Source organism: Rattus norvegicus, chromosome 10 (assembly GCF_021556685.1).
Source record: "Rattus norvegicus strain SHRSP/BbbUtx chromosome 10, alternate assembly SHRSP_T2T, whole genome shotgun sequence".
NCBI classification, from domain to species: Eukaryota; Metazoa; Chordata; class Mammalia; order Rodentia; family Muridae; genus Rattus; species Rattus norvegicus.
In genome coordinates, this window is record NC_141543.1 from 12,405,529 (window position 1) to 12,420,334 (window position 14,806).

At 44.9% G+C, this 14,806-nt stretch overlaps 1 long non-coding RNA gene across 1 annotated transcript in view; it reads left to right on the top strand.

Annotated features, from left to right (window-relative positions):
* Nucleotides 1-6,095: 6,095 nt before the first annotated feature.
* LOC148002756 (uncharacterized) overlaps nucleotides 6,096-14,806 on the top strand; it is a 341,099-nt gene continuing 332,388 nt past the window's right edge. The window contains exon 1 of the long non-coding RNA XR_015631427.1: nucleotides 6,096-6,181. This is a non-coding gene — a long non-coding RNA (uncharacterized LOC148002756). The remainder of the gene's footprint in view (nucleotides 6,182-14,806) is intronic.

Consider the following 14,806-nt stretch of genomic DNA (forward strand, 5'->3'; position numbering starts at 1 on the left):
GGTGGTTCTTGTGTTAATACCACTGAACGAAAGTAAAGCCCACTAACCAAATTCTTTGGTCAAATTAAGCAAGCTTTATTTCCCAACAGACATGACTATCTCCTAAAAAGCAAGATTTGAAAATATAGTATTGAACTGGGAAAAAACATGAGGCTCATATAGCCCAACGAAACTGTAAGACTAGAGGGTTGTCAAGGGTTGGGGAATTTCCAGAGGAATTTTCATTATGTACGAACTTAGCCAAACATTTTTAAATTATTTGTCAGAACACCTTGTCTTACCAGGGTATGTATATTCAAGGTTTGAGAGAAACTCCATAGGAAGGGAAGCATGTCACATTGCAAAAACAGGTTAAAGCATGGTTAACTTGAATTTTTCAACCAACAGAAAGGAAGCTGTTCTGACCTTTTAACAAAATGGCTTCTATTCCTAAAATGGACTTGGGTTGGTCCATCACATGCCTTTTCCCAGCACTCTGGAGGCAGGTTAATCAAGAGTTCAGTCATCCTTGGCTACAGAGCAATTTTGAGGCTAGACTGAACGACGTGAGACCTAGCCTCAAAAATAAAATAAATAATTAATAAACAAATAAATTGAGGTTCAACGCTAATAAATTCTGATATTGTATGGAACATACTTAAGCTAAAGCCCGTTCATTGTTATCTGAAATATAAATATAACTTTTGTTATTTTGAAATTTGAGCAAACTGAACAAGATACCTTAAGATAGTGAGGACACTTCTGTTAAAAAAAAAAAAACCCAGGACTTATTGTTTCTCCAGGGTCCTAATTGGTTTGGTCATGAGTACAGGCCGAATGCTTCCCCGGATGGATGGTGGTCACTTACAGCTGAGTTTGTGAAGCATGGGTTTGGGTCAAAGACAGTGGTGTTCTTTCTGTTGGTCATTTTATCATCACAACAAGAAAAGTTACTAATATATGGGGGGACTTTACATTGACACAGGCACTAAAATAACTAACAGTAGGGCAGCCCTCTCCATAACCCTGGTTGATCATCATGCACAGAAGCAAAGTCCAGTGAAGCCTGAACTATCTGCAGGTCAAGGGTATGGCTGTCCCAGGGGCTCACTCTGCTTCACTTCCAGAGTGGCCCCATGTAGGGTGGACTTAGACACTAATAGCACTATCTCTTATCATTATTAATTTCGAATGAGTTCATATTGCACAGGCACATTCTAAATGCTGTACAAATATGAACTCACTCAAAATAACAAAAAGAGACGGTGCTATGATTATTGTCTGCATTCCCAGATGAAGCAACTGAGACCTGGAGAAGTAATGTCCTCAGGTTGTACAGTATAGGCAGCACCCCTGTAATTCATTCAGCAGAACATCAAGAAAAGGGGTCCCTTGATCACCTTCTTATGATGCTTGTTGAAGAGGAACAAATGGGAGGTGAGAATATTCTATACTTCCCTCCTTTCATCCATAAGAGAAACTAGAAGAAGGCTTCTACATTTTATAAGAAAAAGGCATGACAGGTCTCAGAACACCAGACTCCCAATAAACAGTCTGAATCCCCTTTTATTAAAAAGAAACCATAGATGCTTTTTTGGCTAAGGGGCTAAGGAGATAAGAGCTCATCATCAGACAGTGGATTAGGGGAAGCTAGGACCCAGTCCAGCTATACAGAAGCTCATTCAGGTATCAGCCAAGGACTTAAGAAATCTCAAGGACTGCCTGCTGTATATGAGCTCTCTGAATTGCTGCAGGAAAAAGATAACCTTTGTTGGAGTCTTCTAAACTACTGTGAGACTCCCATCTCCTGGTAAATGAGCCCTCAGTACAACTCCATTGAAACTTTGGATTGGGAGTTGAGTTCTGTCCCTATCACAACTAAGCTTAACTCTGTAATGTCTCTCCATCTCTCTGTGATAAACACAAGCTTGCTCTAAAGGTCTGATCCACTTGGGATGTGCCCCAACCTCCCCGCAGCTCCATCTTCCAGGATGCTCTCACCCTTCATTCTCCAGCAGTCCTGACACACCCATGACGCCAACCTCATGATTTGGTAGTACTGTTGTTTCTGTATGGTGTGCCTTTTCCTCCCCTCTGTATCCACTCAGATCCCCCTTTATATTTCAAACTTCAGATTCCAAATCTGTCCTATAGCAGGACTTTCAGATCCACTGATGGTATAAATAATATTTTAAGCCTGAGCCTTTCAGTAGGGCAGTCTCCCAGACAGTCACCTAGCATTACCCGATCAATCCTGGGACTACATCACACCCCACGGCCAGGTCTACCTCTGGTCTGCTCTCGTTGATCCTTCACCTCTGTATCCTCTGGCAAACCTCTTATTCCTCTTTTCTTCTCCCAGCTCCCCAACTCCCAACCCCGCCTCTTGGAAGCCCTGCCTTCTACTTTTTGACCAGCTACTGGTCCATCAGATCTTTATTACAACCATTCAGACACAAGTCTAGATTGCCTCTAGGTAGTAAGGAAGAAACGTTACCAAGATCCTGCCAGCATTTAGCTCTCTGCTGGTTCAGAATTAACAACTGAGGATACAGAGATTTGCATTCACACAATGCACCCCAACATTGTCCTTTATGATCTTTCTTCGGCCCCTTAAATAAAACAAACAAAAAGGTCGTGTGTGTGTGTGTGTGTGTGTGTGTGTGTGTGTGTGTGTGAGAGAGAGAGAGAGAGAGAGAGAGAGAGAGAGAGAGAGAGAGAACTCAGCTCCCAAGCCAAAGCTTCAATGGAGTTGTGCTGATTCATTTCCCAGGAGATGGGAGTCTCACAGCAGTTAAGACTCCAACAAAGGCTGTCTTTTTCCTGCAGCAATTCAGAGAGCTCATATACACCAGACAGTATATATATACATATATATATATATATATATATATATATATATATATATATATATATTCCATCGAGACAGAAAATAGTTTATATATGTATAAACTGAAACTCACTTGTTTCAGATGTAAAGAAGCAGAGAGAATGAGCAGTGGATCCCAAGTCATTAGACGAGGTATTAAACTCACTCTACACAATGTGATCTCTTTACGGTGAGTGAACAGATATGCTGCGGTCCTCTTTTGTCTCTGCATCTGTCTATCACTGTGGTAGCTGCTGGACTAGGATATAGGATCTAAAGGGCCTTTGTCTTCCTGCCTCTACCCACTATGTTACGCTTCTTCATAACTTCTGGGCTTCCTTTTCTCCATCTGTGAAATAGAAACAATGATAAAATAAAATGCGAAGTGGGGCTAGGGGTGAAGCAGTTAATAGACCGCTTGCCTAGCACATGTGAGGCCCTGGGTTAGAGCTGCCATGCTACAAAACTTTGAGGTGAAGCTTACAATCCTAGACCCTGAGAGGAGGAGACAGTAGGGTCAGGTGTTCCGGGTCATCCTCAGCTACACAGTGAGTTCAAAGCCAGCCTGAGTTACATGAGACCCTGCCTCTGCAAACACTAATAGTGGTGATAAGGTACAGTCAAGTAGTAGCTGAGGATGGACTGGAAATGTGTGGGAACCAAACTACACTGTCTAGCACACAGTGTGAACTCAGACAAAGGTAGCTGCTGCTGTTTGAGGGATGTGGAAGGCAATGGAACTGACACTCACTAAGAGTCCCTTACAGCCTTCAAATCAATGCTGAGGTGGCACTGCCATTCTTAGTTCAGTAATATCTATAAGCCAAACATGTGTGCTAAAACTTCCACATATATTCAACAAGTTCCAGCCCGTTTGCCAAACAGTCGCTCCAATACCATTGCCATCTTTTTGATACGATTTATTTGGCTATTTCATTTCATTTCAACCTTTACTATTTCATAAAAGGCGAACAAAGGCACGAAAAAGTAACTGTGCTAGCATTAGCAGTGGGGGATCAAATCTCAGCCATTATTGAAATGAGCAAGCACGCCACCAATGAAGGGAAAAGATAAGATTGTATACTGATGGCGGAATATTGCGTCCAAGTGCATCTAATGGATGAACCACAAAGAACATTATGCTAAGTGAAAGAAACCAGATACAATAGCCTACATACCATATGATTTTATCATACAAAAGCCCAGAAAAATAAAATCCATCAAGACAGAAAATAGATCAGTGTTTGCCTTGGGCAGAGGGGATAGAGTGAAAGGTGAAGGAAAGGCGCAGGGCTTCTGATGCATCAATGCTTGCCTGGCAAGACAAACCATCTTGAGGAAGGGAGGGTCGATTCCAGCTTTTAGTTCAGGGTACAGTCCTTCTGGCAAGGAAGGGCTGGCAGCATGAGCTAGGGGCAGGGGGTCACACTGCACCCCAGTCAGGAAGCAGAGAGTGGTGTGTGCCTGTACTCGTCTCACTGCCTCATTTTTATGATGTCATTTTTATGACCCTGTGGAATGGTGCCACCCATATTTTTGCCGGGTCTTCCCACTTCAATGAATATGTTCTGAATAATCCCTGATTATGTGAGGCCAAGAGGTTTGTCTCCTAAATGACTCTAAACCTATCAAGTTGACAATCACTATTAGTCACTATGGAGACTAAAGATATTTTCACATTTGTGTCTCTTAACCCTGTAAGACTCTACCAATATAAAACTCAGACGCTGGTACCCGTAGTTGAATAGTGTATAAATCCTCTGCTTGACTTCTACGAATTTGCCATTTGCGAGTGTCAGATAGGAAAACATTTGTAATTGTCTTGAGCTGTGACACTCTGGAGTGCACGACTCTAACTTATTTAACTCTGAACTCACCAGCCCTCAGTAAAAGCTAACTGATCTGAAGAGAAATGAAGCCCCTTCCAGTCAAGAACTGCTCATGGCAACCCTTCCAGCAAGCCAAGACCATGTCTGTAGCCTAAAGCATACAAGACTTGCTAAAGCAGGGTTCTCTGAACTCAATTCCAATGGCCTGTTACTTCTTAAAAGGCCCGCCGCTAAAAATCGAGCCCAGTTTTAATGACTCAGCATGCTCTGGCCTTTGCAGCTTTTGTATCTTACCTGGCCCTCTGATGACCAGGTGGGCAACTTCAGTCTTCGCTCGAATGCTGTGTTTGCAAATACTGGTTCTTGGGGCTGCCATTGATGTTTGCATCCTTAGTCTTTATGGATCCTGTTACCAAGGAGGCTTTTTGTAGGCCTTCTGATGTGTGGTTTGTCTTTAAGGAAATTCCTCCTTACCCAGTAAAACATCCCAGAGTGTCTTAATTGCCTCAGCAAGACCAATTCCCAGTCTTACAGTTTCCATTAAATGCCAACTGATTGTCAAGCAGGGTTTGACCCCTGCTGAGCCCTGCTGATGCACTTAGAAGCCTTTCGTTCCTAACAAAGGAACACTACACACTGGGCATACACCTGGGCAATGGCCCATTGTTCCTGTCTTTTGTTCTCAGTCTTTGTTCCTGGGACTTAGGCTGGTCTTCCTGGACTTGGTCTTTTGCTCCTGAGGCAGTAAGCCAGTTTTCCCACTGTGCTCCCTGGAATTTTCCACCTGGTGAACTTGGGAGTATATATTCAGTGAATAAAGCTAAAGATTTGGCATTCTCTCTTAACATGAATGACCCAAATACGTGTGTTTTTTAATCCCACAGGCTTATGCCTCAGTACCGTGTCAGACCAGACTTAACTCTCCACCCTGTGCACCACAAATGACAATTAAAATGAACTGAAAAGTGGCCCATCTACACACTGAGGGTGGTTTCAGGGTGCAGACACTGCTCACAGGGTTTGGAGTTGGAGCATTGTCTTGAAGAAATAAGCATGGGACTGGGGGCGAAGCCATCTGTTAGAGCAGCTTGCCCATGAAGCCCTGGGTTTGATCAACTGTCTCAGAACCAGGCAATAATCCTCTGCTTCCAGCACCTGGGATAGACAGGTAGGAGGATCTCAAGTTCAAGGTCTTCATCAGCTACTCAGCAATTTCCAGTTCAGACCCAGGTTTAAAAAAAAATTACCCTGATGGGAACAGACTGACAGCAGAGAACTATAGGAGGTTTACTATGCTGACAACCTGAGCTCTGTTCAGAGAGACACCTTGAAGCAAACAGGTCTGCCTAAAAACCCAAGAACGAAGCGTTAGGTGTAGAGTGGTAAAGATGTGTCTGAAAGACCCCCGGAGAGGACCTTTCCCTCAGGAGGAGTCCCAAGCGCCCAATGACCGAGCCGAGTCCACTCGGATGCAATCAGCAAGAGGGTTTATTGGAAAACACAGGTACCTGCGCACCCAGCAGCTCCAGCATGGGGCTTTTATAGGGATTGGGGAAGCAGAAGCAGGCGTACAGAAGCAGATGCATAGTTACGGGGATTGGTGGATTCAAACGAGGCACATAGACATGTTCACATATGATTGGCTATTTCACATGATGAGGTAATAAGGTATAGCTACACACATTGGCAGGTTTGGGGCGTCCTGGATGTCGGGGGCTGGGGGCTTATCTCTTCCTGCCAGGTGGCCTGCGAGTCAGATCTGGTACTCCTGGTCTGTTCTGCATTCCTTTCCTTTTATGGTCTGTTAGTTCTAGCGGCAGGGTGGGGCTGCCTGGGCTTGCTTTTCACAGTGTTTAGTCCTGAGTCTGAATTTAAAACTTATTCTTTTAACTTCATATTTTTAAACCTCAAATCTGTATAATTTTCCTTTCAATGTCTTCTTTTTTTTTTTTTTTTTTTTTTGGTTCTTTTTTTTTTCGGAGCTGGGGACCGAACCCAGGGCCTTGCGCGACTGAGTCCCGTCCCCGCTTCCTTGTCATGGCCCTGGGACCCAAGCTTTGCTCTTTCCCCTCTCCTTTGTTGCAAGCGGGAGGGGGGGGGTGTTCAGCAACAAGCTCACACTCTCTCCGAGGATTAGCAGGGGTTAAGAGCCTAGAGATTTATAAATGTCACCGGCTCTCTGTGCCCAGCACTATGGAACCTGGGACTGAGCATTGAGTCCACAGGCACCGCAGGAGTCAAGCAAGAACTCCCAGGGGACAGACATTTGCCTCAACCTCAGAGCCACTTTAGATAGAAAATTTGGTAATTAAGTAGCTAATTTGAAATAAGTAACAATAATAAGAATTGGCGTTGATTGCACTGGTCCTGCCCACCAGGCCTTGAGCACTCACCAAGCCTTACGTTGTTTGTATCGCCCACTCAGCAAATATTTATAAAGGGTTCACTATGTGCCAGCACTGTCTGCAGATACAGCCGTGAAGTGGATAGATACACAGCCTTCGAGTTTCTGAGGGCTGTGCTCTGCTGTGCACTCCAGGGCAAAGAAGGAGGCAGATAATAAATAAATCACATAGCAGAAGACAATGTCAGGAGGGGATGTGGGAGGAGAGGACCACAGAGTGGGCCTGGGAAATGTCTCGCTGTATTTATGCAGGGGCCTAAAGTGAGGGCACACATCCATGGGAAGAAGGGAATATATTCACCCTCACACATGGGATGGTTAATCTTGTTTATCAACGACACAGGATTCAGAAATCACTTAAGAGAAATTGGGTGTGTCTTAGAGGCCTTTTGCAAAGAAGTTCGATTGAAGATTAGAAAAAAAACCTCACCCTGAATGCAAGTGGCCCCATTCCAGGGGTAGAGCCCCCAGGCTGACTTAAAAGGGAAAAGGAGAAAGTGAGTTGGATGCCAGTCCCTACACCCCTCCCTCCTCCCCTCCCTTCTCCTCTCTCTTCTCTCTCCTGACTAGAGTTGCAGTGTAAAAGCTGCCTCAAGTTCTCACCACAAGCCTTCTCCATCATGATAGACTGTATTCTCTCAAACTGTGAGCTGAAATAAACCCTTCCCTCCTTAAACTGCTTGGTCAGGCATTTTGTTACAGGGACAAGAAAAATCAACACATAGGCATCACAACTTGAGGACCATTGAGTCATTCCCAAAAGAAACCAACCCTATTTAGCCATCCCTCTTCATTTCCTCCGCTTCTGTCTGTCCTTCCTCAAGCCCAACAACCACTACTCTGTGGTCTATCTGTGGGTGATTCTTGTACTCAGGGGATATGGTACAGAGAAGAGCTCACAGACCATGCAATAAGAACAGACGGACTATCTGTCAGGCTGAGGAGATAAACCAGGCTACATTCATCTCGATCCTAAAAGATGGACACTATCATTACATCCATTTCCAAGATGACTTCCCTGAATTCTTGGGCAAGGTAGTAGGAAGAGGATTCCAGGCTTGCACCTAACCATTGCTGGTCTTGACCCAAGGGATATGAAGGCTGCCTTGTATCCTCTCCTTCCTTCCATCCTGGGATTGTCCCAGTCTGCAACATCTCCCACTAAGGTGGGGTTTGTTTACTCCCTGTTGAAGCAGTTTGGCCCTATGGTTTGGGGGTGGTAGAATATCGGGCTTGTAAAGTATTTGTGGGGTTGATTTGCCCTCTTCCATTTTTGCCTAAACTGTCCAATTAAATTTTAGGTAGTCAGCGATCCCAACATAATAATAATTTTTAAAAATGGGGAGAAGGCTGAGACTCAGCTGTTTGTCTGTGGAGACCAGCAAAGCTGCAGCGAGCCTAGATCAGCTACGCACAAACCCGGGAGGAAAAAAACATGTCTGGAGTGGTAAGCTACTGTCCTGGGGAGCATGTTGCCACAGTCCATTACTCTGACGAACCTAAGAACAAACTCCAGATCTGAAAGCTGGTGTAGTGACGGGCACTGTAGTCCTAGGTCCTGAGGTTGAAACAGGAGGAGTTCCTGAGCGTGGGACTTAGAGACTGACCACAATGTAGCAGGAACTTATCTCCTTAGTGATTTGGCAATGCCAGAGACCTCGGTGAGGACTCACTCCACAGTCAAGCCACGCTCCCTAAGCTCTGTTACTCCTCTCAGGTCTCCACTGCCCAGCTCTCAGAGCCTTTGCACTGTCCGTGCTGCATTCTAACTGGAGTTGAGAACTTTAGATCACATTTTGCAAAGGCATATTTTGTGATCATGCTCCGTTCCTCTGTTGGTTTTCAACCTTTGAGCAGTGTTAGCTTTATGTGTTGCCAGATGTTCTCACCTGGCATATAGCAAAATAACAACAACAACAACAACAACAATAATAATAACGACTATAATGTAGACTCTATGAACCAGAATAATCTGTGTGTGTGTGCGCGCGCGCGTGCGTGCGCGCACACGCATGTGCATGTGTTGTTTAAAATCTGCTCCCTTATATCAGATATCTAAAGATCATCTGCCTAATAGAAGTATTTGTGGGCAGAAAATATAAATATTCAGCAATGCTTAAATTGTAAGATTGATGACAATGTTTATCAATTGATAAGAATGAGCAGTTTCAATAGAAAGATTTGCTGGAGACAGGAGAAAGCACAGAAAAAAAGTGTACACACATCCATATGTGTGCACACAGATGAACATGCCCAAGCACACGCATATGTATGCCCACACATGCACATATTCGCACACATGCTCACAATTCATGTAAACTCCTGTACACACATACAGAAACCTACAGTCACATGCAGAAGCGAACATAGGTACACACAAATATGCAAATAGAGATCACATATGCACAGACATACACATATAAACACACAGATGTAAGCATGGGCTGATATGCATATCTAAGTATAATATACATATGTACAATGTATTCATCATGTAGGCATACAAAGGCACACATGCATGTGTGCACTGATATATGTATGCATGTAGAGACACTCATAGGTACATAGTCATACATTTACATGAATGCATAGACATTTATTCATATATGTACATATACATATGCACTAAACATACAAGTGTAACTCCAACACATCCACACTCACAGGCAGGCATGCACATATGTGCTCATAGAAACACAAATTCACATCAGCACAGCTATATCTACACATATGCAGAACTGTGCCTATACACATAAGCACATGCATAGACATAAAACACGAATATGTGAACATAAGCAATGGACACTTCTATACACACAGGTGCTCACACACACACACACACACACACACAAATGCAGGCTGCTGGCATTTTGATGGCTAAATCTTCAATTTGGAGTAGAGTGACGGGTCTCTGTATGCAGGTGACAGAATGAAAGCAGCTGGCTCAGACGAACCCTGATCACACTCTCTTTGGAGTCTGATCATCTCCTCAGAAGCCTGATGAACGTGCTCCTCTTTGGGTCTTCTTGTCTCCATTTTGTAACTGTGTTTCATAAACTATATATCAAACTAAAATGAATGCCATAAAACCAGTTCCTACCATTGAGCGACTGTGTTAAACTCTGCGTGTCAGACCCTGTGAACACGCTGGGTACAGGAAAGTGCATGAATGCTCCCCGGAAGAACATCCAGGCTGGCCTGGGGAGAAGAACATGGGTGTTGAGTTGAACACAGTTTAAAATGCAGCAGTGACAATCGTCAGAAGTTAGTCTAAGGAGCAAAACCGATGAGTCAAATGTTTCTTATAAAATTTAGGCAGAAAATAATTGATCCCACGAAAACAATTTGGTACAAATGAACATTTTAATGAAAAAAATGGAAATGGTTTAGTGGAGCCGTATAGAAAATTAAACCCTGGATTAAGATGGCTTAATGGAATCTGCTCCAGAAAGCGCTTTGTTGTAGAAAATTAATGTTGCAAGAATTCTCACATTGATGTTTGCATTTAAAATGTCCACGAGGTCAGAACAGCAGGGTGACATTGGAAGAAGGTTGGGGACATGCTATTCCTCAAGTGTCACATGATTCATGGGTAGACACAGCCCCGGGGTTGGTGAGGATGTTGGTTGGAGTCCCTGCGGCATGAGTTTCAAGTGCGAGCCGAGGCTGCAAGCTCGGCCTCTCTGCTCAGTGTTCTGGAAGTGGTCTTGTGCATTCAGGTCACCCAGGAACCTTGTTAAAATGCAGATTCTGCTGCAATGGACCTGGAGCTTAGAGAGAGCCTCTGTGGCACCTCCCAAAGTGATACAGATGCTGCTGGTCTGCAGATCACGCTATGAGTTAGGGAGCTGTACATTGGGTGCTAGGCTGAAACAAAAGCTGCTCCAGGGCCAGAGACCTCCTTGCTACCCATGACATCAAGTCAGCTGTCAGTTCTGCATGGTGCCTCCCTGGAAAAGTGTCCTGGAATAGTCCTGGATGTTTTCAAAGATTATAATGCCATTTCATCCCATACGAAGCCCGCATTGAAATGCCTGTGGACCTAGCCATTTGTGCTGCTTTGTAAACTTCATTTCCCACACTAGAGAACTTTTAGGAGTCCATTAATCAAATCCTTTTCATAATTCCCCAGAGACAAAGCAAGGCTTAATTCACAGGAGGCAGTCACTAATAGAAACAGTCCGGTGAGGCAGGACAAGTCTCAACACTAAAAGTCAAATGTTTGCAGTGAAATGCCAACTCGACTTTCTGATTTCGGGGAAGTGAAGCAGCTCCATGGCCTCCAGCAGCCTCAGCTGCATAACAGAAATGCAAGGATGAGGTGGGAATGCACACAACACACTGCACCTGGGTGGGAATGCACACAACACGCTGCACCTGGGTGGGAATGCACACAACACGCTGCACCTGGGTGGGAATGCACACAACACGCTGCACCTGGGTGGGAATGCACACAACACACTGCACCTGGGTGGGAATGCACATAACACGCTGCACCTGGGTGGGAATGCACACAACACACTACACCTGGGTGGGAATGCACACAACACCCTGCAACTACAAAGGGTGAGTGCAGCATATTCTGGGCTCTATCTAAAGCAGTCACAATGCCAGTCCTGTGACACCTGATGGTGATTTACCTGGAAGACTGGGAGTTTCCTACCACCCTTTATGTCACATCCGTGGTCAGACACCAGAAACCTGAGGTCAACACTACAGGAGAGCAAGGCACAGAAAAGTTGTTTTGTTTTGTTTTTTAATGAAACACACTTTCTTTTTCAAAGGCAAAACAATGGCAGTCTCAATAGACATCAATAGTCAATTCCTGTCTCCTGATGGGAATGGACTTGCCCAGAGAACTTGGGCTCACCACCAAAATGACCTTTGAGTCTCTTTAAGAGAAGAGAAACAAAGAGCAACTCAAGCATATTTTTCCCTTTCTCAGCTGCCAAGGAATCTCAAATGCATCCACAGTATTTAGAATTCAGAAGGGTGGGAGCCTCCGAGCCCTGGGCAGCAGTCCTGAATTTTCAATTAGAGAACTCAGATCCCAGTGGGAAGGTGCTGGCCATAGATGTAAAGCAAAGACAGGCTCATCTGTAATACCTTGGGTGAGAGGGCCCTCCATTACCTGGAGAAGGACACACTGATGGTGCAGCCGGAACGGCCTGGGAGCTCAAGGGGCCTGGAGCTACAGGCTTTAGACTAAGCTCACTTAAAACAGTATCCCACAAGTGATGGTGATGACGATGATGATGACGACGACGACGACGACGATGATGATGATGATGATGATGTGATGATGATGGTGGTGGTGGTGGTATGTGATAGTGGTGTATATGATGAGTGGTAATGGTGATACAATGGGTGGTGCGGTGTCCATGATGGTGGTGTGATGATGATAATGATGATGTTAATGATGATAAAAATCTGTGATAATGATGAGAATAGTGGTGGTGGTGGTGGTGGTGGTGGTGGTGGTGGTGGTGGTGGTGGTGGTGGTGGTGGTGGTGGTGGTGGCAATCACAAAGATAAAATGACAGTGTAATAGTTATGATGATGTCTGCCTTAGGGTTTTACTGCTGTGAACAGACACCATGACCAAAGCAACTCTTATAAAGACAACATTTAATTTGGGCTGGATTACACTTTCAGAGGTTCATCCCATTATCCTCAAGGCAAGAGCATAGCAGCATCCAGGCAGGCATGGTGCAGGAGGACTTGAGAGTTCCACCTCTTCATCTGAAGGCTTCTAGGAGACGACTGACTTGGAGGCAGCTAGGAAAAGGGTCTCATAGCCCATGCCCACAGTAGCACACTTCCTTCAATGAGGCCATATTTCCAAATAGTGCCATTCCCTGGGCCGAGCATATTCAAACCACTAACTACAGTGTCCAAAATCTCTTCTCTCCTTGAATCTTCCCTTGTTCAGTTGACTCTCTAACAAGACTAAAACCACTGCAGGATTCTAAACACCTCTGCTGTAACTCTCCTTGTTGTGTGACCGTTGCCCCCTCTGACATAATGCAGTGCAATGACATTAATTGGGCCTCATCTATTTCTTCTTAAACCTGGTGTCCCCTACTTGTTACCTGCGAGCCAGTCTGGCCCACTCTGCTGGAAGCAACCTACCAAGCTTCCACCCACAGACACAGCTCTTGGCCACCGCCCTGGTTCACACTATGGCACTGACACCCTTACTCTTGCTAAGCTCGGGAAGTTATTTCTCATAGAGATGAAGGTGATCCGAAACAGTACCAACGCGAAGCAAACCACTGCTGACCTTTCCTGCCACTTTGTGATACCAACGTCTTCTGTGCTCTCTGCTCTAGGGAAAGAATGTTACAGGGAAAAAAAAATTCAGGAATGAGAGAAAACTTATTTCTCTGATTTTAAGCTCTAAAAACAAGCTTCTAAATTTTTTGGCAGAAACAAGACTTTGTTTTCTGGGTTCCCCCATCCTAGACTGTGCATATCAGCTCTCAGAGGTTGAAAAGACTTGGCTTAGAAAATGGCTCCATTCAAAACAGACTTGGGAAAACTCAGTTAATCAGAGTTCTCCTACTTTCAAAGAGTCAGAGAACACAAGGACCTTTGATAGGTTTAGTGAGGAGAACGGGGTGACTCTATATCACTACATCCCTGAGAAGGAGCCTTCAACCTAGCCCCATGCTCACCCAGGTCAACCTAGCCCAATGCTCACCCAGGTCAACCTAGCCCAATGCTCACCCAGGTCAACCTAGTCCCATGCTCACCCAGGTCAACCTAGTCCCATGCTCACCCAGGTCAACCTAGTCCCATGTTCATCCACGTCAACTCAGGGAAGTATAGAAGAAAAAAGAAAAGGTTTGAAAATCAGGATGGAGACCTGAGCCAAGGTTCCCAGGGTAAGTTGGGAGAAAGTTACTCCAATTATCAACCTCTGTGTTTTCCTGTTGTTAAGCATGAATTGGGACTGTTGGCTTGTTTGTTATGTGTTGGCGCCTGCACCGACACGGTACCGAGAATCAGGCGAAAGCCTGTGGGATGAAGGAAACACACACACACACAGGTTATTCGTGTCAAGCCAGAAGAGGAAGAGAGCCTCTGGTTTCTTTATTGACCAAACTATATATCCAAAGAACACCACTTAGCAGGTATCTGTCAAGCACAGTGGGGAACCCTGGCTGAGACTTCGGTAACAAAGGACCAACTATGTGGCCTGAATAAATTAGGGAAATAACCAGGAAGGCCAGCCTAATTCTGACTCAGGTGAGAAGTATCTGGCCAGACTGTTCCCAGTTGGGGACAAAAGGCTTCCACATGCAAGGGCAGGGCTCAGCAGGGGTCAAACCTTGCTGGAGACCCAGAAGGGTCTTGTTCAGGCTGACAACATTCTGTGAATGTAAACTTCTTGTGCCATAAATTACAGGGAGGGGCTTTTGATCCTACAATCTAAGACTAAGGCCACACAGTGACAAAGCAACCAGGCCCAAATCCAATATGGCTCCCACAGTTATGAACAGACTGTGGCAGAAATAATGGGACATCACTTCCAAAGCCAAATACTAAAACACTTGCTTCTGTCCCAGATTCTCTCCCACTTGACACTCTCCCTTCTTTCCCCCTTCTCCCTCATGGAAGCCTCTCTGTTGTGGAAGGCGTCTGATTCCATGACGTCAGCTCCCCACTGGAGTGTTCAGTCTTCCAAGACACTCATATCTGGCCAGTTATGGGTGAGGACCT